At 40.6% G+C, this 26,433-nt stretch overlaps 1 protein-coding gene and 1 long non-coding RNA gene across 4 annotated transcripts in view; one reads left to right on the top strand and one right to left on the bottom strand.

The window, feature by feature from the left end:
- Positions 1 to 26,433, top strand: part of RGL1 (ral guanine nucleotide dissociation stimulator like 1) — a 249,980-nt gene that overhangs the window by 98,369 nt on the left and 125,178 nt on the right. The gene's annotated exons all lie outside the window — the stretch shown is intronic.
- Positions 10,943 to 25,841, bottom strand: LOC140635775 (uncharacterized). Of its 2 annotated transcripts, none has more exons than XR_012033106.1 (3): positions 25,745 to 25,841; positions 13,624 to 13,701; positions 10,943 to 12,157 (listed from the first exon to the last, which is right to left on the bottom strand). It is a non-coding gene; the product is annotated as an uncharacterized lncRNA (long non-coding RNA). The 2 variants fall into 2 exon arrangements; XR_012033107.1 differs by lacking the exon at positions 10,943 to 12,157 and adding an exon at positions 12,488 to 13,113.

The raw sequence follows: 26,433 nt of genomic DNA, 5'->3' as shown, positions 1-26,433 counted from the left end.
TTACATGTTTTTATATTGCTGCCTCCCAAACTAAAATGTAACTTCCTTAAGGCCTCTATCATATACATCTGTATATGTCCAATAATATTCACAGTGTTTGGTGCACGGTAGGCCCTTAATAAATACTTACTGAATACAGAAAATATACAGAGTGACTAAGAGCATAGACTCTGGAACCAGACTTGCTGTGTGAAATTGTCAAATTTCTTTTAATTAATTAATTACTTTTTTATTGGAGTTCAGTTTGCCAACATATAGCATAACACCAGTGCTCATCCCGTCAAGTGCCCCCCTCAGTGCCCATCCCCCCATTCCCCACCTTCCTTTCCACCACCCCTTGTTTGTTTCCCAGAGTTAGGAGTCTCTCATGATCTGTTACCCTCACTGATATTTCCCACTCATTTTCTCTCCTTTCCCCTTTATTCCCTTTCACTATTTTTTATATTCCCCAAATGAATGAGACCATATAATATTTATCCTTCTCTGACTGAAATTGTCAAATTTCTTAATCTCTCTGTACGTCAGTTTCCTCATCTATAAAAATGATATACTAATAGGATTGTTGTGAGAATTAATTGAGTTATAATGGGTAAAGTGTTTAGAACAGTGCCTGCTACATCATAAGCAACGGATGTAGACTTCTATTATTGATGAATGAATCTGTGGCGGGGGAAGAATACAAAATGTTGCACCATAATGGCCTAGCAATTGTACAGCAGTTGCTTTTTAATCCCTGCTATCTGAATTTAGGATTTCCGCTACATTCTGAAAGGCCCCACACTCCGGGATTCTCCCTGTGTTTTTAAATGACTATAGAGTTTGAACTGATGGACCCAAGTGCCTGACTGTACTGAGACTACCCTTACTAATGTTCCTACAGGGTGATGATCCCTCTGGCAGGAAGACAGTCAACCCCAACTAAACAGCATTGTGTTGAGATGCACAAATAATTTTGGTGTAGTGGCCAGATGTGGGTGTTTCAGAACCACTCAACTCTATTCCCTGCTTACCCTGTGTGTGAGATAGGGTGACACTTTAGCAGTGTGCTTTCTCCTCAGGGGCAATATTCATGAATCAGAGTAGACTGGCTGGGTTCTAAACCTTGTGCTATGCTGGCTGCTGATTCAGGTTGTTCAGGTGATGATTTGAATGGGAAGGAAAACCCTTCTAAGAGGATACAATAAGACAGGATTGATATGAAGAGAGCTTTCTCCTGTAAAAGTCTCTTAAGACATTTGCAATCAATTTAGCCTGCTCTGTTTGGTTTCCAGTTCTAGAACAAACTCTGCCTTTACCATACCAGACACAAACATTTCCTTGTATTTTGATACAGAGAGTAAAGGAGACTTCAGGTAAACTTAGAAAAAAAGTAAAGAAGGAAAGATAGAAAGAAAGAAAGAAAGAAAGAAAGAAAGAAAGAAAGAAAGAAAGAAAGAAAGAAAGAAAAGAAAGAAATTTTTTGAGGGCCTGGAAGTCATTCATTCATGGGGTTTGCATTCATGGGGATCTTAAGTCTCTAAGAAAAAGTCTGCAAACCAGTTCTGTTTCAGCTCATTGTTTTCCACAGCATGTTCAATATAAACCTCAGGATCTCTTTTTGTTCCTTTGAAAACCCCATTATGTCAGGAAAAGCTTGGCATGAGGCAGCAAAGAGGCAGGAGATGGGGGAGAAGAGCTTACAAAAGGAAATTGTTCCCATGAAAGGGAAAGGAAGTGTCTTCATCCCTCTAAGCTTATCTCCCCTTTAAGGGGGCACATGAGGGAGAAATGACATTATTTAAATTTGTCCTTGGATTAGAAATGTAGGGTATTTGGGAGAGGTTGCATGTCTTCCCACAGCAGTGAGTAGTTATTTTTTAAAGGTCCATCCTTTCTCAGAGGCCCCAGGAGAGGAAATGGTTGAAAATCTCCACTCTTCCTCAGTGACCTGGCATCTGAGAAATTCACCTGATTTACATGATGGGAAACCCTGATCTGGGAATCTCAGGAAACTTTATAGATGAAGAAAATTTCAGTGAGGTAAAGACTGGGGGGAGGTGTTGCTGTTTGGAAAGGATTGGCACTCTTTTTTTAAAAAATTCTTTTTTAAAAAAGATTTATCCATCTATTTTAGAGAGAGAGTATGCGAGAGTGTGAGTGCATGAATGGGGGAGGGGCAGAGGGAGAGAGCCCTATGCAGGGCTCGATCTCACAACCCATGAGATCCATGACCTGAGCTGAAATCATGAGTTGGAGGCTCAACCAACTGAGCCACCCAGGTGCCCAAGGGTTAACATTCTTTAAAGATTGCACTCCAATATCCATAGCCCCAATGTCTTTGCACATTATGCTGTTCTCTCTGTTTAGAATGTCCTTCCTTCCCCTTCCTTAGCTAACATTTGCTCATCGTTCAGATTCTGGAATTTTTTTTTTTTTTGGAAAAATTTTTTTTATTTCCACACATTATGTTATGTCCCCTTGTCACCTTCCCCTTACTCTTTTTTTTTTGAAAAGCACTTTGTGTCTTCTTTATGTTTATCACCCATTATATGGTAAATGCTTATTTTATCATCTTTACCAGTGTACTAGGAGCTCCTAACATGAGGAACTATGTCTTGTTCAAAGTTACATCACTGAAAAAAAAAAAAAACAAAAAAACCCCACAAAGTTACATCACTACACTGTTGAGGTGTTTGTTGAATGAATGAATGAACGAACGAACAAAAAAAGGAATGGGAAGATAAACAACCATTTTCACATGTTGATGAGAGCACCCTAGAATACCTAAGTGACAGATTTTGGGGGTGTTAGTGGTGTTTTCTCTGACATCATAAAAAGGCAGACTCAACGCCCAGAACTGTATGTTTTATTCTGTAGCTTGTACTTGTCACTCAGAGGAACCATTACAATTTTACTGGATTTCTGAGAAATCAACAACATATGTGGTATAGTAAAAATACAGTGACAGTAAAAGCAAATTGCCTGATGAAAAGAGTCCTCAGTAAGCAGAATAACCTCTCTTCCCACTCATGTTTACCCTTATGGTCATATCATGCTTACAAACTAACTCATTGTTGCCTCAAAACTTTCATTTTTAGTAGGATGAATTCAGGGCAAGAACAAATCTGAATTGTTTCAAAGTAAAAATGTTGATCAAGGGAACTAAAAATGGCAGAGATTCAAAACATTGTGGTAGAAGAATCATGCCATATCAAGGTGGGAGGAGAAGTTATTTTTAAGGAATAATTGAGGGTGGTAGATCTGTGGAAGCAAGACAGAGCCAGGATTTAATTTTTTTTTTAATTTTTTATTTATTTACGATAGTCACAGAGAGAGAGAGGCAGAGACATAGGCAGAGGGAGAAGCAGGCTCCATGCACCGAGAGCCCGATGTGGGATTCGATCCCGGGTCTCCAGGATCGCGCCCTGGGCTAAAGGCAGGCGCTAAACCGCTGCGCCACCCAGGGATCCCCAGAGAGCCAGGATTTCAAATGGGAGTCCTGAAGTAATACAATTTACTAAGAAGTCCAAACTGCTGACAATACTGTCACAGAAAGTAATTCCCAAATGGGCAGGACTTTTTGGAAGAAATGTATCTAGCCCCTCCACACAAAGTATACCTACGAGGAGAAGCAATCCCTTTGGGGGCAGGAATCAAGGTGTCATCTCTTTTGTGAAGGGAGGCAGGGACCATAAGGAAGAAGATGCAGAGGCTTAAATAGATCAGACCTGAACTGTAGAGCCACACAGGGGTGACCGTTAAACAACCATAAGAATTTGAACTGAGAGCTGAGAAGACCTATGGAGAAAGAAGCCAAATTATTTATCTCTCGGTTTCATTTTTTTTTTTTAATTTTGAAGACAAAAACACAGTATATTGTAGAAATCATAAGTGACAGCCAGTTTTTCAAAATGTCTCTTAACTATCTAGTCATCTCATAAAATCTTCTCACATCACAATTGCAACCTTGTAGTCATTGTAGGACCAGGAGAACCTTTCAGTGGCCAGTCAAGTCAGAATGTAGCTTGTTCATTTGTCATCCTTAACCAGCTGGGGGTCTCTGCAGTCTTTGAGGGCTATTTTCTCATTGCTTCCATGGTTGCATGTTTCTTTTGTGGCAGAGAAACATCCATGGCATTAATGCTCCACTTAATTCTTATTCTTTAGCTAAATTAACCAGAATGCTTGTGAATACAGTGCCCTGGTTAACCTAATTTTCTACACATTTGTGAGATTGTGCCCTTAATTGACATTTTTAAATGCTTGGATACATAACATATGTGAAAGTACATTTCTCACTCAAAAAGTCTAAGTTCCATACCAACACATAGGATTTGAAGATGTAGGCAATAAAAGGGAAATCCTCATGGATTTTGGATTTAGCTAGAATTTGGTTTGAACATGGGAGTGATATTTACTGGATGTATTACCCCAGGCAGTAGTTAATCCTCTGAGCTTCAGTTCCTTAGTCTGTAAAGTGTGGATAATGATATTCTTTTGGGGAAGGTTGAATATGCAATGTATATGAACCATCTAGGACAATGATTGGCCCATAGCAAGTGCTTGACAGTATTGTTTCCATTTTTCTCTCTCTAGTTAACTCAGGATTGATCACAAACATGCGAGTTACGGCCCTTTGAAAAGTCTTGAACAGAGTGAAAGTAATTTGCAGCACTATAAACATTTGTCAGTCATAGAGGGTGGTAATAAGGAACATAATTATATATGTTTGCGTTTCTCTGCATGTTTTACAATTCTAAAAGTTAAATGTATCAAAGGTAAATAAGTGAAAGTATTTTATTTTACAAATAAAGATGACTGATGTAATTAAATAAGCCATCGAAAATAAATCCATTTCTACTTTAGTAAATATAGAAGAGTGAAATTGAATTTCTCAATAAATATTTGTTGAGTAATGACTAGGAACAGAACAGATACAGCTCCTGCCTCGTGGAGTTTACAGTCCAGCGAGAAATACAGATGAAAACAAACATAAAGGCATCCCACATGTGACTAGGGCAATTAAAGGAAACACAGGGTTGTAAGGGAGCACACACGAGGCACATTTTACCTGAATTTACCTACACATTAATGACATGTAGGAGGACATGATGCATAAGACAAGATGTGGAGAATGGGTACCAAGAGATGAGAGTAGGAGTGAAGTCCTTGGCACATGTGGAGGGGAAAGCATGTGCCAAGGCATAGTGCCTCAAGGGATGGGGAATGAAGAGTAGTTCAATACAGGTGGAAGATGATAGGCTCCCTCAGAAGGTATAGGGGAGATGAGTCTTGAGAGCAGATCATGAAGGGCCATGAAGGTTTCATGCTTCTTGGGGAAGAGTTTGCCCACCAAAGTATCAAGACCTTTGTCTGACACTGTTGTTGCAGTCTCCATTTTTGTACTAATACTGTTGGTGCTTAGGAACTGATAATTTAGTGGTTCAAGTGTGACGGAATGCTGTGTTTTCTGGGGAGCCTGAAATCATGTTGCTGCTATGTTTAATGGACAGAAACTTACTCTAACTACTGCAGGGGGAATAAAATGAGTATGGAAGTTCTGTTTCTTACATATTTTCAACCTAAGAACTTTTGCCGATGGATTGAAGCCATCCTGAGCTGCAGTACCTTTCTGCCTGCCATCAACAGATTACTAGCAGTTGTTTAAAGTCCTGGACTTAACAGAAAAACAGCTTTGAGGATAGCCTTTGGGAACCTAACTTGTAAGTAGATGAGCTTTGTAATAAAAAGTTAACTCTATCATAGTTTTCGTGGACTGCTGGTATCCTCTTGCAACAGATGGATCAATGTTTGTGTCCCCAATCTTGAGGTTAACTGGAGTTTTTGAAACTAATAAAAAATTTACAATCTGCAAGATTTTTCTATAACAAAATCAATAGCGTTTGTCCATTTTCCTCCGGAGCTAGGGCAAATAGCGTTTGGTTTGGAGAATCTGGAACACAGTTGCACTGGGGCAGAGATTAAGAAGGGTGATTACATTCTAATGACAGTCATTCACAATATCTGATCATGTTCAAACACAGGACCATTACACATGGTTTCATAATGGAAAATAAACAGGCCAGACAATTTAGTATACACAAACCATCTGGTGACCTTGCCAGTGACTCCTCAGGGAGGGAGTTGATAGGAAAACTGATGATCTGAGATTGTGATTTGCCCAAAGTTGGAGAATAACATCATTATACTCTAATTCCCAATGGTTGCTCCATGCACTTGGTTTTCCACAATTGTATAAGAACCTCAAACACTCTAAGCTTTCCAAAGTCTAGTTACATGATAAAGCTCCTGGCTGCTCCATTTTAATTTGGGAGTATACTTTTTATTTGTCACTTGAATTCTTCATGATGACAGTCTTCCCTTCTTTCACTCCCTGCCCTGACCTGCCTCTTCCCCTCATTAATATTGAGAGAATTAATGTTAAATTTAGAAGTGGGATGTTTAAAGGAGTAGATCATCTTTGTAGTTTGTCATACATGTCCAAGAAAAATCTTTAAGCTACAACCCTGGGTAGCATTTTTCTTTCCTTCGGTTGCATTTTTCCCCCTTATTTAATGTGATCAGTAGTTCAAAGCAAAATCTATTTATTCTTGGCTCAGTTTCCATCCCACTAGTTATGACTTTTAGATGTATATGTGGAATCTTGTTCTCAGAGGAAGATCTAAGGAGACCCTGTATAAGTATGGAGTTAACCACCATACGGCACAGCTGGTGCAAATCAGCATGATACAGCAATAGCTCAGGGTTATTGGCAGAGCCTGTGTTTAGGATTTAATAGTAAAGAAGAAAAGAGGCTCTGTACTGTAGGATAGGGAAGAAGGGAAAAGCTAGCGAGGGAGGAGAGGAGGATATCAAAGATAAACAAGAGAGGGAAGACATTAAAAGAATGGGGGTTTTCCTAGTGACTTCATAAACAAGTAGTCAGGGGAAGGAACCATATCACATATAAAGTTTATTAAATAAGATGGTATTCATGTATAATCCTTCACGGTTTGGAGAGATTTGGGGGCGGCTCATTTTATATAAATGTTCCAGTCCTTTAGGAGGGTACACAATGGAACTATGGGATAGCTTGATAGGCCATGAAGAACTGGGAGAGATTTATTTTTTATTTTTTTATTGGAGTTCGATTTGCCAACATATAGCATAACACCCAGTGCTCATCCCATCAAGTGCCCTCCTCAGTGCCTGTCACCCAGTCATCCCATCCCCCCACCCACCTCCCCTTCCACCACCCCTTGTCCGTTTCCCAGAGTTAGGAGTCTCTCATGTTTTGTCACCCTCTCTGATATTTCCCACTCATTTTTTCTCCTTTCCCCTTTAATCCCCTTCACTATTTTTTATATTCCCCAAATGAGTGAAACCGTATAATGTTTGTTCTTCTCTGATTGACTTACTTCACTCAGCATAACACCCTCCAAGAACTGGGAGAGATTCTTGAAAGAGATTGGGAAGAATGGAAATTCTAGAATGGGAAGAGGTTATGGATTTGACAGCCCAGATTCTCTCTCTCTCTCGGAAGAAATGGGATCTCTGATTTGATGTATGTCATCTGTCGTTCAACCATGTCTCAGATTTTGAATAAAGATATGCATGGTCAGCATAAATCTCTCTGAGTGGGGTGACATAGTTTCTTAGATCACCAAAACCAGGCTCAACCTCAGAGAATTAGCTGTGGCCTGGCTTCAGTTTTCCTTTGAAGGCAAATGAGCAGTGATAGAGCAGTTTTTTGAAAGATGGGGGTCCTCTCCCCAGCCCCCTTGGCAGAATTATACACCTGGCACTGTGGATCCAAGAGCCTCCTGTAGACTCTTAGTCTTTCAGGGGACACCTGGAGGTGGCTGATAGGAACAGAGAAGGCAAGACTCCCTCCTCCCCCCAGCAGACAGACTCATACTAGTTAGGAGCAGGGTAGCTGCCCATTTTCTGGAATCAGGGATGAAAAGTGAAGATTCTTATTTGTGGTGTGGCAAATGTTGATTATCTTGAGATCAGAGAGCTTCCAGTTACAGATGTGCTCAGATTTCAAGGTACGTCAGGTGGCCCCCAAAGCTAACTCTGGGTCTTCATATGATTGCAGATTACACTGGAAACTTCAAAAACAAGGAGATAGATAAAAGGGTGAGGAAAGATCATTTGTAAGTTGGCTTCTTTTTATGAGTGCTGAAAAGGTGTCAGTGTTGGGTTCTGTGACCCGACTGAAAAAACAACAAAGGAGGTACTTTACGTATAGTGTGTGGGTGAAAGAACATATTTGTGAGGGGAGAACTGGGGCAATTTGAAGAACTATCAATTTGTAGACAAAAGAAAATCAGTATCTAATTAGCATGAAAACGGCTCAGATCAAATAGTGACTAAAATGTTCTTTTGGCTTAGTTTTTACACAAAATACTTAGTGAGACATAAAGGGTATAGAATTTGGTTGCAGTTTCCTCCCTAGGAGAATAGCTGTAAACAAGTAGCATATTCTTAACATGCTAAAAAAAATAAGTTTTCTTTCTTTTTTTGAATAAACATTTTATTTATTTATTTGAATGAGAGAGAAAAAAAGAGAGCATGGACTGGAGGACAGACAGAGAAGCAGACTCCCTGCTGAGTGAGGAGCCCCATGTGGGACTTGATCCCAGGATCCTGCAATGGTGACCTGAATTGAAGGCAGACGCTTGGCCAACTGAGCCACCCAGGTGCCCTAAGATATAATTTTCTTTAAAGAATTATCTTAGTGGAAAAATGGGTTTGTAGTTAGTAAAATAGCCTCCTTAAGAAGAAATGGGATCTCTGAATATGTAGCTCTTTTTTGCCTGATGATCAGTCCAGCAGTTGTGCGGGTCACTGAAGTCTGCTTAGTGTCATTATTCTTGATCTCTTTGGAACAAATACTAGGTGATGTCATTTTAACATTTTTAATGGGTTTTGTGTCCTTTTTCCAGGAGCATGATAAATTTGAACTAACACATCTATTTTACTTTGGACCAGTACCTCTTGCTGATCCAGGGTACCCATTTTTGAAACAGCTGTTTGGGTTGAGGGACACAGAATGTGTCCATGAAACAGATCAAAGCTAATTGGCCCTCAAGGTAAATAAGCCCATGACCTTGGCCTCATTAGCCCTGTGCTGTATCTAGCTGAAGTAACCTGCCCTAGGGGAAAGTTCGCTTCCCCGAAGAAGCTCCAGCATTTGGAAATTATCTAAGAAGGCTTGTAATGTTGTGGACTCACCCTTTTTCTGCCCAAACGATGAATGACTGTATGATTGAGGGAGAAAAGGGGAAAGTTCTGTGCTTGCCCTGGGCCTGGTGATCCTAGGATGAGCATCAGGTAGAAAAATAATGCTAACATCGTGCTCTTTTGTAGGGTCTGTATCTAGGCCAGTGCCATGGATGTCTGACTCAGATAAATGTTGATGGCCTCACTGCAGAATGAAAGCCACTGAGGTGGATTTTGGCCAATAGTAAACCTCCGTGTGTGTCACAAACACACATTGTGTGACAGGGGAGACTTCCTGTGCAGTCGACTCTTTGGAATCTTAGCCTTGCTTTATTCTTCACACTGCCGGGGTAAACGGTTGCATGTGCCGCCCAACCAGGACCGTAGAATGGATGGATGAATACAACTTCATGACTGTATACAAAAGAGGAAGGTATTTTCTTTCCCAGGCCTGGGAAAACAAAGGAGGCACGCTGCTTAGGAGCAATAGCCGCTCCTGCAGGTCTGTTCTTGGAGGCTGGTTTATATTTCTTATCCTTCAAGGCCTATTACTAGGTAGCTTTGTCAATATTCCCTCCTAACACTCCCTCCTTTCTAGCCATCTGATTGGCCAGCGGGGTGGGGAAGGGGGATAATATGCTCCTTCTGACTCTTTCTGGAACTGGGACAACATTTTGGTCCCTTGTATTGTCAGGCAAGGGCTAATTCCTCTTATCAAAGTCCCTTTTCTAAAGTACGATAAGCAAACATGAAATTCAATGAAAAATCCAGATGAGGCAATTATGACTCTTCTTCTTTTCACTTTCCCTCCACACTAATGCACAGTGAACACTCTGTAGGGGTCAACTTCCTCCTCTGTGTGGACTACAGAGCTTCCTCTTTGGGTCAGGTGGCTAGGGTATTATCGATTGCTCTGCCCACAATCTCTTTTTTTCTGCCCTTGTTGGCCACACACCCAATTGTTGTTGAAGATGCTATTTTAGAAACCCTGTAAAATAATAATAGAACATTTATTATATTTTTAATAGTGGAGAGTACAAATAAGAGACCCAAACTGCTCCCTGATCTCTCTCCCAAATGGACCCCCTACCCAGGGAAGCCATATTTCCACTCCATTTCAGAGCCTTTCCCTAAGTTAACCACTGCTAACCATTTCTTGAGATTCATTCTCATGCATGCCCAAATGTAACTATGTGCCCATCTCTGCATATGTGTGTATCCAGAGTAATCCATTATATGGATGTGCCATTTTTATTTAACCAGTTCTTGTGCTGATGGACATTTTGATATATTTTTAAACCATGACAAATAATACTTTGATGACCTTCTTTGTACGTATGTTTTGTTGAAATGTTCTGTGGATATCCACGGGATAAATTCCTAGCCGTGGCATTACTTGTTCAAAGGGAATGTGTGTTTTTTAACATTGATAAGTATTACCAAATTGTGCTCTAAAAGGGTTATGCCTCCTTATACTCTCAAGATGATAAATATCTATTTTGGGTAGAAAGAAAAATCATGTTTTCTCAGACTTGTGTAGCTGGTTGGTTTTTCTATTTAAAGTGCTCTCTATGTTTTAGCCTCTGGGCATCTGATATGTAAAGAAATGATGCTCACGTCCTCCCCTGCCCCCTACCTGCCCCCCGTCCCCCAAGGATCCATCCAGCTCTGAAGCCAATCAGTAGAGTAATTCTTTTTTTTTTTTTTAAAGATTTTTTATTTATTCATGATTAACAGAGAGTGACAGAGACATAGGCAGAGGGAGAAGCAGGCTCCATGCAGGGAGCCCGACGTGGGACTCGATTCCGGGTCCCCAGGATCACGCCCTGGGCCGAAGGCGCCAAACCACTGAGCCACCCAGGGATCCCCAGTAGAGTAATTCTTATCCTACATATTAAACATGGATGTTTAAGAAAGCAGAAAAGAATGTGGGTTCTAACTATGAGGACTGTCCATTGATGGCACTACATCTTCAAGCACCAGAGCTTCAATTCCAGCAAAGCATCTGGAAGATAAGGCATGGCCATTTCATGTCAACCCAGGCATATGGGATTTTGAGAGGTTATCACCAATTCTGCTCCCCATCAAGTCTATGAGGCAAGAGAGAAATCTTCTTTGATGCTTCTAAAGGAAACTCAGTGCCTGTAAGCTTCATCAGGGAAATGGAACTCATCACCCAGATGAGGAAACAGGGAGGAGTGATTAACCACTTGAAAGCACTTTGAAGCATGTTTAATCATAGCTAAATGCTTCTTCATAAAACCTGATATTTTGATGTCTGTCTAGCATCATAGAACTCCTGACCATGGCCTAGAATTTGACACCTCGTATTTTTACAGTTGAACAGGAAAATTAGACATGAAAGCCACTCAGATGTCCAATATTAGAGAATAATGCAGACATTGTCGTGGGTGGGTTATAATTATTTTTGTTAGTAATGTGCTCTCGTTATCGTACAGGGATTTGGTGAGATTGTTGTCTTCTTTTCTAAAATATCTGGAGCTCCTCAGAGGAAAACTGGAAAATGAGTACAAATAATAATGATGCATAATCCACTTAACTCGTCCCCATCACACAGTGGCATAGACCCTGGCAAAAGAAGCCAGTAGGTCTCCATGTCTAGATGTACTGCTATACAGGGAACAAGAGGCTGAGTTTTCTACAGGGTGCTAGAGGTCCCTTTGCCCACTTCAATCATAGGCAGAAACACCCACTTGTCAGTCTGATTTTCCTCCCCCTGCCTTCTTCACTACCACTGAATTTTTAAAAGATAGCCAGGAAAGAGTGTCGCTGTGTTCCGTGGGTCCTTGAGTTTCCTTGTGTCCGTGGGTAAAGCTGCTGTGCCTCTTTCGTCACACTGCTGGTCCCAGGAGGTGCATGAAGGAAGGACTAAAGGGATCTGACTGGGTGATTGAATGTATTCCAGCTCTGTTTCGGGGAGCCATGGAAACTTGAGGTGTGGAAAGGGAGAGAGAAAAAGAGAGAGGAAGGGAGGGACAGAGGAGAGATGGAAAAAGAAAATAAAATAAGGAACATATAGAGAATAATATTATTAGCTAAAGGACTCTCAGTGAATTTCCTTGAATTCTGTAGGGACAGGGGCCCTTATTCCCTGTGTTTCAGGAATGATTTGATTAAGGATGTTAAGCAGCCACTTGAAAGTGTGAGCTTGTTCCACTATAATCCTTGATGGACCATTACTCATTTTGCAAAATAAAGCCAAATCTCTCTTTCCCTATCTCCTAGCTGTTTTGCTCTGCTCAGTAATCAGAGGTGGATCTTCTTCCCAAGATGTTTATTTATAGCCTCAGAGAGAGAAGACATTTAAAACAAGTAGGAATGCAATAAAATCCATAATTGAAGTCCAGATAATAAGCTGCAGGAGTTCAGGGGGGAGAGATAATTTCTAGTCGGGGGGGAGGAGATTATGATTGTCCTATTTTGGGGCTTAATATTTATTCCGAATTCCTCAGCAAATGGGGATGGAACAGGAGAAGGCCCTTTCCAGGCTGGGTGGTTGGCAGGGATATATCAGGGAGGTATGCAAGGGGAGACCCAGTAACAAACAACAATTCGATTATTTTGGCTGGAGTAAAGAATACATGAGAGTGTAGTGAGAAAGATATTTCAATGGTAGGGCAGGGCTCTAATCTACAAGGCCTTGAATGTCAATTGTCACAACTCACGACCTTGTTAGAAATAGCCTGGTTCATGGTAAAAGATGGGGCGGGGGCAGGAGCTGTGAGGGAGTCTACGCTGGCACCCAAGGCATTGGCAGGGATAGGCCTGGGAGCATGGCAACCGATGACACACAGTCATCTGGGCAGGGAGCACTGGTGTTGCGAGGTAGGTGACCAACCTCCAGGTGGGGAGGTGCTGGTTCCGAGAAATGCAGGAACAGGTGGCCTGGAGAAATGTAACCAGAAGTGAGGGAATAAGAAAGTGTGTCAGCAGTTAGAAGGCTCCAGCTGCTACACTCAGGTTTACGGGCAGACTTCCAGGCTCTGGAAGGAGCAAAGAGTGGAATGGCAAGCAAGAAGCGGGGCCCCCACCCCAGAGGGACCGGGCAGATTTCCAAGGCAGGAGTCAGACCTGGAACACGGGGCCTGCCTCGCCGTGGGAGTGCCCTGTTGCTCCATTCCAGAGTGCTGAGCGGAGGGCTTCTCATTCCTTCTACATAAGGTTATGACTGCTCTTAGATGTGGGGTCTGCAGGTGGGAAAGGAAAGGCCCAGCTGTGTGTGGGGGAGGATGCAGATGCTGGAGAAAAGGCAGGGTCCGCTACTGGCTAAGGAGCTGGGGCTTTATTTGGTGGGCGAAAGGTAGAGAATGGAAAAATTAAAACAATTAATTGAAGCTGTATTTCAGGAAGATTATTCTGATGCTAGTGTGTCAAATGAATTAAATGAGTCCTCACCTGTAACAAAATTTCTTCCCTTCCTCTTCCCAAATACTTCTCCAGCATGTTTACTTCTCTCCACACCTCTTTCTAACGCTGTAGGTTAAATAAACCATAGTGTTAAGATTAGCCTAATTAAATTACTTAATACAAGACTAATTTCACCTGTTTCTTTTTACATTTTTAATGAGGCTCTTAGAAAAGTTAAAATTATGTAAGCAGCTCACATATTTCTATGAGGGCACAGTCAGATCTTTTTTATTTTTTTAAACATCTGTTTATTTGTTTATTTATTTATTTAACAGAGCGAGCACAAGCAGGGGGAGCGGCAGGCAGAGGGAGAGGTAGAAGCAAACACCCCGCTAAGCAGAGAGCCTAGGACCCTGGGATCATGACCTAAGTGGAAGGCAGATGCTTAGCCAACTGAGCCACCCAGGTGGCCCCACAGTCAGGTCTTTTTAAAATACAAGTCTTCTCATGTAACTCTGCTGTGTGGAACGTTTCGATGGTCTCCACTGCGCTGGGATCAAGTCCAGACCCTTCAGCATAGCTCCCAAGCTTTTGTGACCTCATCTCCCTACTACCCCTCCTTACTGCACTCATCATCCAGGAAGGTCAAACCATACTGAGTTCTGTATGTGAAGCTACTTTGTTCTCTTCAGCATTCATGCCACTCCACTTCCCGAACTGAGCATTTCTCCCCCTTCCCATTGGCTAACTTTTGCTTCCTTCCTATTAAATTCTCAGCTTTAGACCTCCCTGACTCTAGAATAGGTGCCTTTCCTTGATGCTAGGGGTCCCACCATGTGCCTGCCCATTAGATTCTTGGTAAGGTCTTATTTACTTGCCTCTCTCCTCCCTAGACTGTACGTTCTTTGAAAGCAGGGATTCTGAGGATCACCACAACACATGCCCCTACTAGCACAGTACCTGGGGCATAGCAGCTGCCTGCATGATTGTATGAATGAAGAAATGGGACCATCATGCCAGACAGTACGATCCTGAACTAGGAATGAAAAGGATAAGACACTCATGAAAGAGCCAGTAAGGACATAATTCTCGAGTGCTGGCAACTGTGTGAATGCATCTCTAATTACTTACTAATGGGTATAAAGCACTGCTGTACTTTATCAGGTGCCTAAGTCCTAAATAACACAGGCAACAGCAAAGAGGCAAACAAATCTTCTAAGAACATTTGAATACACAGAAGTGTATTCTTACTTTATTTTATAACTTTTTACAATTCTTTAAAATTTTAACTCCAGTGTGGTTAATATAGTGTTATATTAGTTCCTGGTGTGCAATATAGTGATTCAACAATTCTATACATGACTCAGTGATCATCAGGAGAAGTGTGGAAGCATATTCCTTTGAAAGTAGCATGATTTTTGCAGTCAAAAGACTGGAGTTCAAGACATGGCTCTTGCATTTACATGGTCTTTGTTGTCTTGACATTTCATTTTCTTAGGTTATAAGATGCAGCTAGTACTTCTACTTTGGGGGTTGGTGAGCAGGAGATGCAGTGGGCACATGTGCCCAGGCGACGTGGCTGGGCTGGGCGGCCTTCTCTCTGCCCGGGCTATGATGACTCCACATTTGACCTCTAGGCTTGGGCTCACTCGGATTCTGCTTGGATTGCTCTCTCCTTCCCATCTGCCCTGCTTCCCTAAACCCCTTCCCCACCACCTGGAAATTCTATTCATACTTTCAAGTCTTCAAGAGGTTAATGTCTTTAGTATCTAAGGTTGCCATTCCCCCCTCTCAAAAGAGAGCCCCCTGGCTGATCTGTTCTCCCTTTCCCTGATCAGGTATAGCACTAACGCCGAGTATTTCCAAGGTGGGGCTTGAAAGAGGCCCTTCCGTCCAGCCTGTATTCTTGCTCCCAGACCTGTGTCAGAGTCTCACCTGGGGTGTGCCGGGATGGCTGTTCTAATGAGACAACCTGCAACACTAGCATTCTGACTTGGAGTTTAGTCTGGATGGTTCCATGGAGGTCCAGAATCACATCCTTTGGTCTTACTGGCTTGCTTTGTTTGTTTGCCTCCCTTACTTGAGATCCAGGGCCAGGATGTATAATTCATTGCTTTACACATAGTTTACACTCTGTTAAAGTCATTAAAAATAGTTATTTATTTACCTGACCCTTCACAGAGGATTATTCAAGGGATTATGGGATTACATAAAATAAAACAAAAGCATGCCTTGTGTTTCCAAGGGACATACGTCCAGTATAATAGTATACATTACACTATTACGACGAATTGGTGCCCACAAAGTGAAGATACTATTTCTTTTTTTTTCTTTTTAAGGAAAAATAAATAGCCTATTTGGCATGTTTTATGAACTAGTGGTCATGCCTAGGATTCTCTTTGATCTGTGATTCCTCTAAGTCGGGGGCCTTCCCTTATGCTGTTCCCTCTGCCTAGATAGCTCTCCCCCCACTCTTTCCACTACTACTTCTAATTCCATCTTGGCTTTCACATTTTACCTTAGAGACCATTTTTTTCTGGGAATAATTCCCTCAATCTTATAGGCACAGCCTATACATCCCAATAGCAATCTTTCTGTCGGCACACTTATCATACTGTAATACACATGCTTTGTCCATTTGTCCCTTCAGTCCATTAGCACCATGAGGCAGGTACTGCAACTGTCTTGTTGAAAATTATTTCTGCAGTGCCTGCTTAGCACAGTGGCTGATATATAGTAGGTGCTTTGTAAATATTTGTTGCATGAGTGAGTTACTAAATGGGTAAAGGAGTCCCTTTTAGAGCCCAGAACAATTTTAGAATCAGAGTACGTCAGAGTAAATATTAGAATATTTAGAATATTTTGCTCTTGCCTCTAGTTAAGTGACTCTCTTACCTCTACTGATTTCTGTTCTATTTAATAGGTATATTAACTGGAATATGGGTTTGGCTGCTAGTAACGGAAAGCCAAATTTATAACACTTTAAACAAGAAGGAATTCTATTTCTCTCTTGCAAAACAGTCCAGAGATAGATAGTCTAGGACTGGTGTCTATGAAATAATAGACACCAGTTCTATTGTTCTATGAAATAATAGAGCCAGGCTTTTTCTGTCTTGCTGCTCCACCATTTAGGATGATGCCCTTATCCACATGGTTCACTGTCATGACAAGATCCTGGGAGGTCCACTTTTGTCCTGGAATCCTTGGATTCTATACCTACAGTGAATTTAATCTCTTTTCAGTACCTGGAACTGATTCTAGAGCCTTCTGCACCCTCTTAGGGGAGCTTGAGTCTGGTATAGATTTATGGAACTAATCAAATCGAGGAATTTCCCACTGCTTGCCCAATCCCTACTTTCCTTGCAAGCCTTTTTAGGTGGGGAAGACCAAAAACCTAGCCCAAGTTGGGCACGTATGCTAAGAATGGCGGCTGGTCTCATGCTAAGGTCATCCAGCCTTTAACCAAGGGTGGTGTGGTTTCCTGTGGAACAGGATGTGTTCATTTCATAGGATGGCATCCTGGCAAGTTACAGGAGAGAAGTTCCTTTGAATAATGTAAAATATATGACCTATTTGGGTATAAGGAAAAAGTGTATTACTTATTTTGTTATAAGATCGCCACGTAACTTATAATTGCACTGTCATTTCTTTACAGTGCCTTTATGTTATTTTGGAGAGCAGTCATTATCTTTTATGATTAAGGTTCAAGATGAAGGCAACCTATCAATTCTCCCTCCCATAGCACACATGCACACACAATACTCCACCTCCCACCATGTCCAACTCAAACTCCTCATTCCACAACACACACACACACACACACATTATCTTTGAAGGGAGAGGAATGAGGACTCTATGCAGCTTTCTAGAACAGTAGCTATTCGCCTATTTTAGAAGATCCCGAATGAACCAAGGTAATGACTCCACCCCATCTCCTACCCCAGATGAAACACACTTTGATTCTATAAACCTTACTTCACGTCTTAGACAAAACAGGCTCAGTATGGGTTAGCATGAGTTGAATCTGCCAGTTTAAAAGGCAAATAACAAGAACCAAAGATGTGTCTAAATTTGTTCCTGGCAAAGGCAATATGTGAGATATTTTCTGATTTATAAAAAGACATTAGAAAATTGACATACAGTCCACAATCAGCTCTCTAAAGTGGTAAAATTCACTTTTCTTTGTATTCTTGTGTGTTTCTGTGTGAGTAGCTCCCCTATTTGCAACATATTGGTTAACTATTGTTAAAGTGATACTTCCGTTATATATGTTTTCCTTTCTTTCCACCTTCTCAAAAGTTCTCCTTTAAGGCAGAAACTTTCCGTTCTTGGTTTCATCCAAAAGACAAATATTTCTGGGAAAACACCGCATTTAAGCTATTCAGCAATTCTAGTGTTATGTAACTGACCACACTAAGACTTTCAATTAACTTTGGTTACATTTTATTGAAGAGTGTCACAGAATAGAATAACCAGTGATAATTTAAAAACAAATTTTATATGTTTTTAAACAGAGAAAACCCTATTAAAATATGTGTACAGCATCTCGTGATAAGGACAGAAGAGAAACAATTTGTCATTTGAAGCATTCTAACGTCCATTGACTGTATTCCAAGACTGACTTTAGTGTATTTGAGAATTTTTAATCACAGTGAACTTCCCTTCAGCATTAGTTCCCATAACTCAAGCTCTCCTTGTTCTTCTTTCTGTCTTGCTCTCCTCTCTGGTTATTTTTGTTTGGTGTTCAGTTGTGGGTGCATCTTGAGACTGTTTAGACTCTGCTTCTCTTCCACTCAGGAGAAATAATGTGAATTCATGGTTTTAAACAACTTCCTGTATACATAGTAACTTGCAACTACTTTCTTCATTTCTAGTCTTTTTCTTTCCTTCCTATTACTTTTCAATATCTTTTTCTTTCTCCTCAAAATTGAACTGATAGTATTTTCCCCCAAAAGCAGAAAGTCCTTTCCATTTTCTCTTTATTTCCATATCCCCTTGATAATTCCAAGTGTTCCAGTCTTAAAATCTTGCGGATTTTTTCTTTCCCCTCTCATTTACTTGCAACATGCTGCCTATCATTAAGTCGCAACATTTGTTTTTCCAAAATGTCATCCTGATTCATTCCTTTGGTTCAAAACCATTGTCTCGGCCTAGGCGTTGTTCGGCATGTACTTGACTGTGTTGTCTCCTATCAAATGGCTCTATCTCCACACTGTCCCCCTCTGACTAACCTATGGACACGTATTATAATCACCTTGTTCACCCTCTGTTTTATCATTTCGGTTTCCTCTTAAGAAAAATTCCAGAATCTCTGCCATCCAGCTACTTTATCTGAACCTCATGTCCTTTGACTCTATGAGCCTCTTCTTCCAACCAAATACCACCCTTTAGCCTGCCATCTCACCTACTGAAAGTCCTTCTTTCCTCCTCCTAGTCTATGTTTCTCTTTTTTTCTCCAAAGGTAGTGGTTGACACAATCTCAATAAAAACTATAATTATCTGCAAGTCAAGAATGTATGCCGCCTGATGGAGGTTGTCCGTGTCCTCTCAGTGACACCTTGCTCGGTTGGCCCTGTTGTCTTCAATTGTTCTTGCCGATCTGTGGCTTTTATGAAGTCATTTTCATTTGATCCCTTTCTGTCCTTTCTTTGCTTTTAGAGTACAAACAACCTTAAGGTAGAGACAATATCTAAGATTTATTTATATCACTCAACAATTACAAAGCACTAACTGAATTTATAGCATGGCTTTATCTATGTGTCTGTACCTATCAATCGATCATAGTTATTTATTGAGCATCTCCCATGTGCTAGGCACTGTGGGAGGTGCTAGGGAACAATAAAGGGAAAAAACTAAATTGCCTCTGCCCTCATAGAGTTAGGTGAAACAGACATTTATCAAATAATCATACAATGAGGGACACCTGGGTGGCTCAGCAATTGAGTGTCTGCCTTCGGCTCAGGTCGTGATCCCAGGGTCCTGGGATCGAGTCTCATATTGGGCTCCCTGCAGAGAGTCTGCTTCTCCCTCTGCCTATGTCTCTGCCTCTCTGTCTGTGTCTCTCATGAACAAATAAATAAAATCTTTTAAAAATCATACAGTTAAATGTAAAGTTATGACTGTGGTATAGTTACAAAGAGAGGATCACGGTGCCATGAGAGCACATAATAGGGGGATTTAACCTAATTGGGAGAGGAGAAGAGGGTGGGATGTCCCAAGGAGGAGAATCACATGTGTAAAGGCTCTGTAGTGGACAAGGGCCAGATAGAGTGAAGACATTGAAGAAGACTGGGGTTGCTGGAGCCCAGAGAATGTATGTAAAGTGGAGTGGAAGGAGGCTGGAGAGGCAGGCAGGGGCCAGTGGGCAAGGCCCTGTAGGATAGGAAAAGGATTTAGGTTTTAACCTTAGCAGTGGGGAGGCATTGGAGGGATTTAAAAATAAGAGGGGATGCTATAGTAATTTGAAAATATCACTCTGGTCACTGTATGGAGGTGGGGACGGGGTGCGCAAGAATACCACACATGGTATCTTCCTGTGTTATGTAGCAACTCAGTAAATGTTGCTCATTGACTGAACAGTTTGTGGGGCTTACAGTTCTTTCTGGGTTCACTGCATCATGAATTTTTGGCTTCAAGCTGCAAAATCTTGAGTTACTTGATATGTGTGCCTGAGTATTAATATAGCCAGTCTCCTTTGGATTCCACAAATTCTCAAACTGACAGAAAACGACAACAGACAACATTGAGAATTTACCTTGGTGCTGGATACTGTGCTAAAGGCTTGATGTGTATTATTAGCTCATTTAATTCTCAGGATGGGCCAGTGAGGAAGGTGTTTGTATCGCTATTTCATATGGGTTTAGAGATGCGAGAGATCTTGCTTCAGAGTGGAGTGACGGATCTAGGGCTCACATCTCGGTGTTTCTGACCACAGCCATCGCTCTTAGCCACAATGTTCTCACAGTTCTGGTTCATTCGAGCTTTCAGTACTATTTCAATACCATTATTGTAAAAAAAAAAAAAAAAAAAAGGATATTCCTTTAGCTCCGAAACAAGGTATGATTTGGCTAATTGCCCAGTAGCTCCTCCCAGAATCTTGGTCAAAGCCCTTCATGGCATCAGGTCACCAATCCTCCACTTTGCAGAAGCTTTTATTATAGACCTGGCATCATGTCTGAGCTGACTGTTGTATGTTTTGATCTTTTCAACCATCTGAGTAAATCTCTCTCCTTTTTTCTTTTACAGAAATATATAATTAGATGAGGTAATAATGCTTATTAGCCCAAGTTACAAATAGTATTCCAATAACCACCTTCTTCCTCAGGCAAGCATCATCAACATCAATTAAGACTAACTACCAGCAATTGGTAAACTATTAGTTGAAAAATGTTTGCCATCATGCCCAGAGGAGGCCTTTGCCTTTGGCCTGCCATCTGTCCAGTGCTTTTTATGTTTCTTGTATCTACGTTTTCTACCCACCCTGTGGCAGGCTTCTTCTTTAGCTGTAATAGGTTTATCTAAAATTGGCTTTTAATTCACTTGCCTAAATAAGAGAACCTAATAACATTGAGGATTGAGAATTTTTAACGTGTAGTATGCCTATGATAATTAGTAAAAGCACTTTGGGCCCTCAGAAAATGGAAGCAAATCATTTTTGACCAAGCATGACTGGTTCTTAACCCTTTGTAAATCAAGGCTGAAAGTTCAAGTGACGAGGAGGTGGAAGGGGCAGTCCACTTAGCAGAGCAATATATAAACTGAGCAACCATAGCAGGATGCCCACCTGATCATCAGAGGCTGAATATGGAAAGTCCATTGAAGAACAACACAGCCTGCAGGACTGAAGAATAGGAAGAAGCATTTCATAGGGAGGCTGAAAGGATTCAATCATTTGCAGTTTGACAATACATTGAGATTGTTGGAGGAAACAAGTCAAGAATTAGCAGATTTATGTGTTAACATCCTTCACCAAAGGGTTTCAGGGAACTACAAATTGAGGAAGATAGAGTTTATAGATAAAAGATAGAGTTTATAAATAAAATAGAGTTTATAAATAAAATACTGCAAAAGGGTTATTGTTGATTTCACTCACAAGTGGGAAAGGTTTTCAAACTCATATGTTTAGGAAAGGGCTGTGGGCGAGGAGAAGCAATATGCACTCAGTGCTGCTAAGGTGTGGAAGGAGAATCCTGGCCTCTTGCTTTTTAGTTTTTTTCATGTATTTGTTGTTGTTATTATTTTCACTGCTCCCTTAGGACTGTTTTCCTCTAAAGTTTTGACTGGACATAAGACATTATAGTCTGAGGACACCTGGGTGGCTCAGTGGCCACCTTCGCCTTCGGCTCAGGGCATGATCCCAGGGTCCTGGGATCGACTCCTACATCGGGCTCCCCACAGGGAGCCTGCTTCTCCTTCTTTTTTTTTTTTTCCTGCTTCTCCTTCTGCCTATATCTCTGCCTCTCTCTTTGTGTCTTGAATGAATGAATGAATGAATGAAAGAAAGAATGAATGAATGAATAAATAAATAAATAAATAAATCTTTTTAAAAAAAAGACATTACAGTCTGGCATTGAGGTTAAGGACAAAACCAAGGCCTTCCCATGTCTTGGCATTCTCATGCTGATGTGGCCATTATCCAGACAAGTCTGTACACATTTATCCCAAGCACAATGTCCATTGTACTTGCACTGTCCTTATTTTTCCGTCATGCAGTAAATCTGTTGTCCAAGGAAACAACCTAACATGCAAAGAAAATGCTGGAAAGAGTGTGGAGGTGGGGACGGAAGGAGATAGATTTTTATTCAAGGCCACTTATATTCCTTTATTTAACACTCCTGATAAGCTTGAAGGGAAACAGATGAGGACACTCATGCTGTGAGAAGTGAGGGTCAGACCCTGGGTTGGAAGGCTTCTAGACCTGAAATTCAAACTCTGGCTCTCAGATGCCAGATGTCCCCTCAGTCACCCAGGCACATAAGTATTACTCCATGTTATGCTGCCTACGTAAGTACACTCTATCATAGTTTTTGTATTTTTCACTTCTTGCAGCCAGAGAAGTAGAATACGATTGAGGAAAGTGTGGTATCAGAGAGGCCAGTGAATAGATAAATGAATGAAGGGAATATATAAACTACGTATTTCCACTTGTAGATGGATTCTCTTCAAGAATCAGCTACTTATGTCTGCTCTTAACCAGCTTTCTCTTTATTGGCTCTGGTGAAACTAGAAGTAAAAAAGTTTTTCCCTCCAGTTTGGGGTTTTCCATATATCTTCCCTCTTTCCTGTGATACTCTAGGACCCTTGTACTGCTACTGACTTATCAGTGACCACCAAATATGGCCACATAAAACTATTCCTGGCAATATCCTACACTTTAAGGATCCACCTTTGCATCCCTCCCCACATCAAATTTTTAACTGTACAGCCCATAATAGTAACTATAAACACAATGTTGTACAGCACTTTTTCATCTTGAATAACTGAAACTTATACACATTTGAACTTTTTCATTTTGAAAACTGTAACTTTGTACACATTTGAACAGCAGCTCCCTATTTTGCCCTGCCCCTGAGCCCCTGACAACCAACACTCTACTTTCTATTTCTGTGAGTTTAACTACTTTAGATACCCCACATTAGTGAAAGCATGCTGTGTTTGTCATTCAGTGACTGGCTTATTTCACTTAACATTATGCTCTCAAGGTCCATCCATATCATAGGCATATGACAGGATTCCCTACTTGTTTAAAGATGAATAATATTCCATCATAGGTGTGTCCCTATCTCATTTTCTGGATTTGTTCATCTTCTGATAGTTGTTTCCACATCTTGGCTATTATTAATAGTGCAGCAATGAACATGGAAATGCAAATATTTCTTCGAGATCCTCATTTCAACTGTTTTGGGTCAATACCCAGAGGTGGGATTGGTGGATCTTGAGGTAGTTCTATTTTTGGTTTATCAAGGAAACTCTGAACTCTTTTCCATACCAGCTATACCAATTTATATTCCTCCCAACAGCGTACAAGGGTTCCCTTTCCTTTACATCTTAGCTAACATTTTTTTTCTTTGTTTATTTGAATAATGGCCATCCTTACAGGCAGGAGGAGGTGATATCTTGTTGTGATTTTCATTTCCATCTCCCTGATGATTGGTCATGTTAAGCATCTTTCATATACCTATTGGCCATTTATATCTCTTCTTTGGGGGAAATGTTTAGTCAAGCCCTGTGCCCATTTTTAAATTGGGTTATTTTATTTTGTTTTGTGTGTTTTTTCTTTTCTGTTGAGTGGTAGAAGTTCCTTATATATTATGGTTATTAACTCCTTATCCAACATGTTGTTTGCAGATATTTTCTTCCATTTGATATGTTGCCTTTTTGTTCTGTTGATTGTTTCCTTAGCTGTGTAGAAGCCTTTTAGTTTGATCTAGTCTTGCTCATCTGTTTTCGCTTTCCCCCAATGTATTCTACAAATTTGGTGGATATCCAGATTTCCCAGAGCTGTTTGTTGAGCAGACAGTCCTTTCCCCATTGTTTATTCTTGACAGCCTTGTCAAAGATCAGTTGACTATATATGTGTGGGTTTATTTCTGGATTATTAGGGTCCATTGTTTTATTATTTGTCCGTCATTATGCCAGTTCCACACTGTTTTGATTACTATAGTTTGGTAATATGTTTTGAAGTCAGAGAAACACTTCAGTGACACTTCCAACATTGTTCTTCCTTTTCAAGATTGCTTTGGCTCTTCAGTGTCCTTTGTGATTCCATATGAATTTTAGGCTTTTTTTTTCTATTTCTGTAAACAATGCTCTTATAATTTTGTTAGGAATTGCTTTGAATCTGTAGATTGCTTGGGGGTAGTATGGATATTTTCATAATATTAAGCCTTCAAATCCATGAACACAAGTTGTCTTTCCATTTTTTTGTGTGTCCAGAAATAAACTGTTAGAACTACTTAATGAATTTATTAAAGTTGCAGGAAGTAAAAGCAATATATAAAAATCAATTGCATTTCTGCACACTAACAATGAAAGTCCAAAAATGAAATTAAGAAAATAATCCTATTTACAATAGCATCAAAAAGAGTAAAAACTGAGGAATAAACTAACCCAAAGAGATGAAAGATTCGTAGGCTGAAAATTACAAAATATTGCTGATCTACTTTTAACAAAACTTGACCTATCCTCTTAGGACCATACTAGGTCATGGACAAGTTAATCTGGTAAATAAATTCAAATTTAATTATAAATGGCTTACTGGTTTATCCTTCCCACACATTGGCCAGGTATGTGTAATAAGGTAATTCTATCTGAGCTGCCTACAGGTGAAATATTTTTAAATGAATATTTTAAAAACTGCAAAATTCAGCACTTGATTGTACTATCTAGTATAACCAGACTTTTTTTTTTTTTTTTTTTGGTGGCTCAGCATTTGTACAAAATCAAATACATTATCAGGTATAAATACAGTTATTCTTGGAAAACCTCTCTGAAATTATAATGTAATTTAGTAAGTAGGCATGACTTCAGATTTCCTCACATTGCATACATACACAACTTTTCAGTGAGTGAGTCTGGGAAAATACAGTTGGGGAAGAGGTGCAATAATAAGGGAATGGAACTTTATTTGATCACTTACCATGATAATTTGCATACATTTTTAATTTTTTTCAAACCTATATATGTTTGTCCCATTTTACAGATGGAAGCCTTAGAAACTAAGGCTCAGGGAGGTGGCACCCAAGTTCACTCTGTTTTTTTATTTATTCATGAGAGACACATACATAACAGAGAAAGGCAGAGACATAGGCAGAGGGAGAAGGAGGCTCCATGCAGGAAGCCTGATGTGGGACTCAATTCCTGGGATCACTCCCTGAGCCCAAGGCAGATGCTCAACCGCTAAGCCACCCAGGCGTCCTTTTTTTTTTTTTTTTTTTTAAGATTTATTTATTTATTTGAAAGAGAGAGAGAGCAAGGGGTAAGGGAAAGAGGGAGAGGAGAGAGAGAATCCCAAGCAGACTCTGCACTGAGCACAGAGTGGGGCTTGATCCCGAGACCACCACCAGAGCAGAAACCAAGAGTTAGATGCCCAACCAACTGGGCCACCCAGGCACCCCATGCCCAAGTTCACTCTTAAAGTAAGCATGGATTTGAAGCTGGATCCACTTGCCTTGAAGTCTGTATCTTCCCCCTTTATATACCAGGTGGCCAGCCAGGGAATTGGTGGAGTAGAAAAGAGGATGATGAGATCTGAAACCTGAGTGGGGCCTTGTGAGTTATAAGCTGCCTTGTCTGGGAAGGCTTCCTTCAAGGGGTGGGGCTGAGAAACTATGTGATATCCCTGAGGTGAAAAATTGTCAGTAATCTTAAAATTTATGGCCCCAAATCAGGTTAAAGTATAGCGGTGAAGTTAATCTTATGGGTTGCTTAACTGTCCTCAGGTGCATCTTGTGGTCTTTGAGATCACTGGATAGGCACTCCAGGGGACCTGGGGATGGCTTAAGAGGTCAGAGTAGAGCCTCCTCATGATTATCTTCTAGACACTGGGGACATGCTGTCCTGGTGATCACAGGAGGGTCTAGTCTATGTGCTTTTACTTTTTTTTTTTTTAATTATAGAAATAACCACTTCGGTTTTATAAAAAAGAGCATTCATTCAGTCCACAGTGACTGAGCTGGGTAGGTTCTGGTTGTCTGAGGGAAACTTGTCTGAGTGATTTCAAGATGTTCTCAAGTGTCCACAATCCTTTTGTTTCTCCTTGATATGCCCTCACTGTCATTTTTTCTGCTCTCCTGGGAACATCAGTACACAGGATTCTCTAGCTTTTCAGCTCATGAGATATTTATTGGGAATCAAATC

This window comes from Canis lupus, chromosome 6 (assembly GCF_048164855.1).
Source record: "Canis lupus baileyi chromosome 6, mCanLup2.hap1, whole genome shotgun sequence".
NCBI lineage: Eukaryota > Metazoa > Chordata > Mammalia > Carnivora > Canidae > Canis > Canis lupus.
Note: the sequence above shows the minus strand (reverse complement) of the source record. Positions and strands in the feature narration are given on the sequence as shown.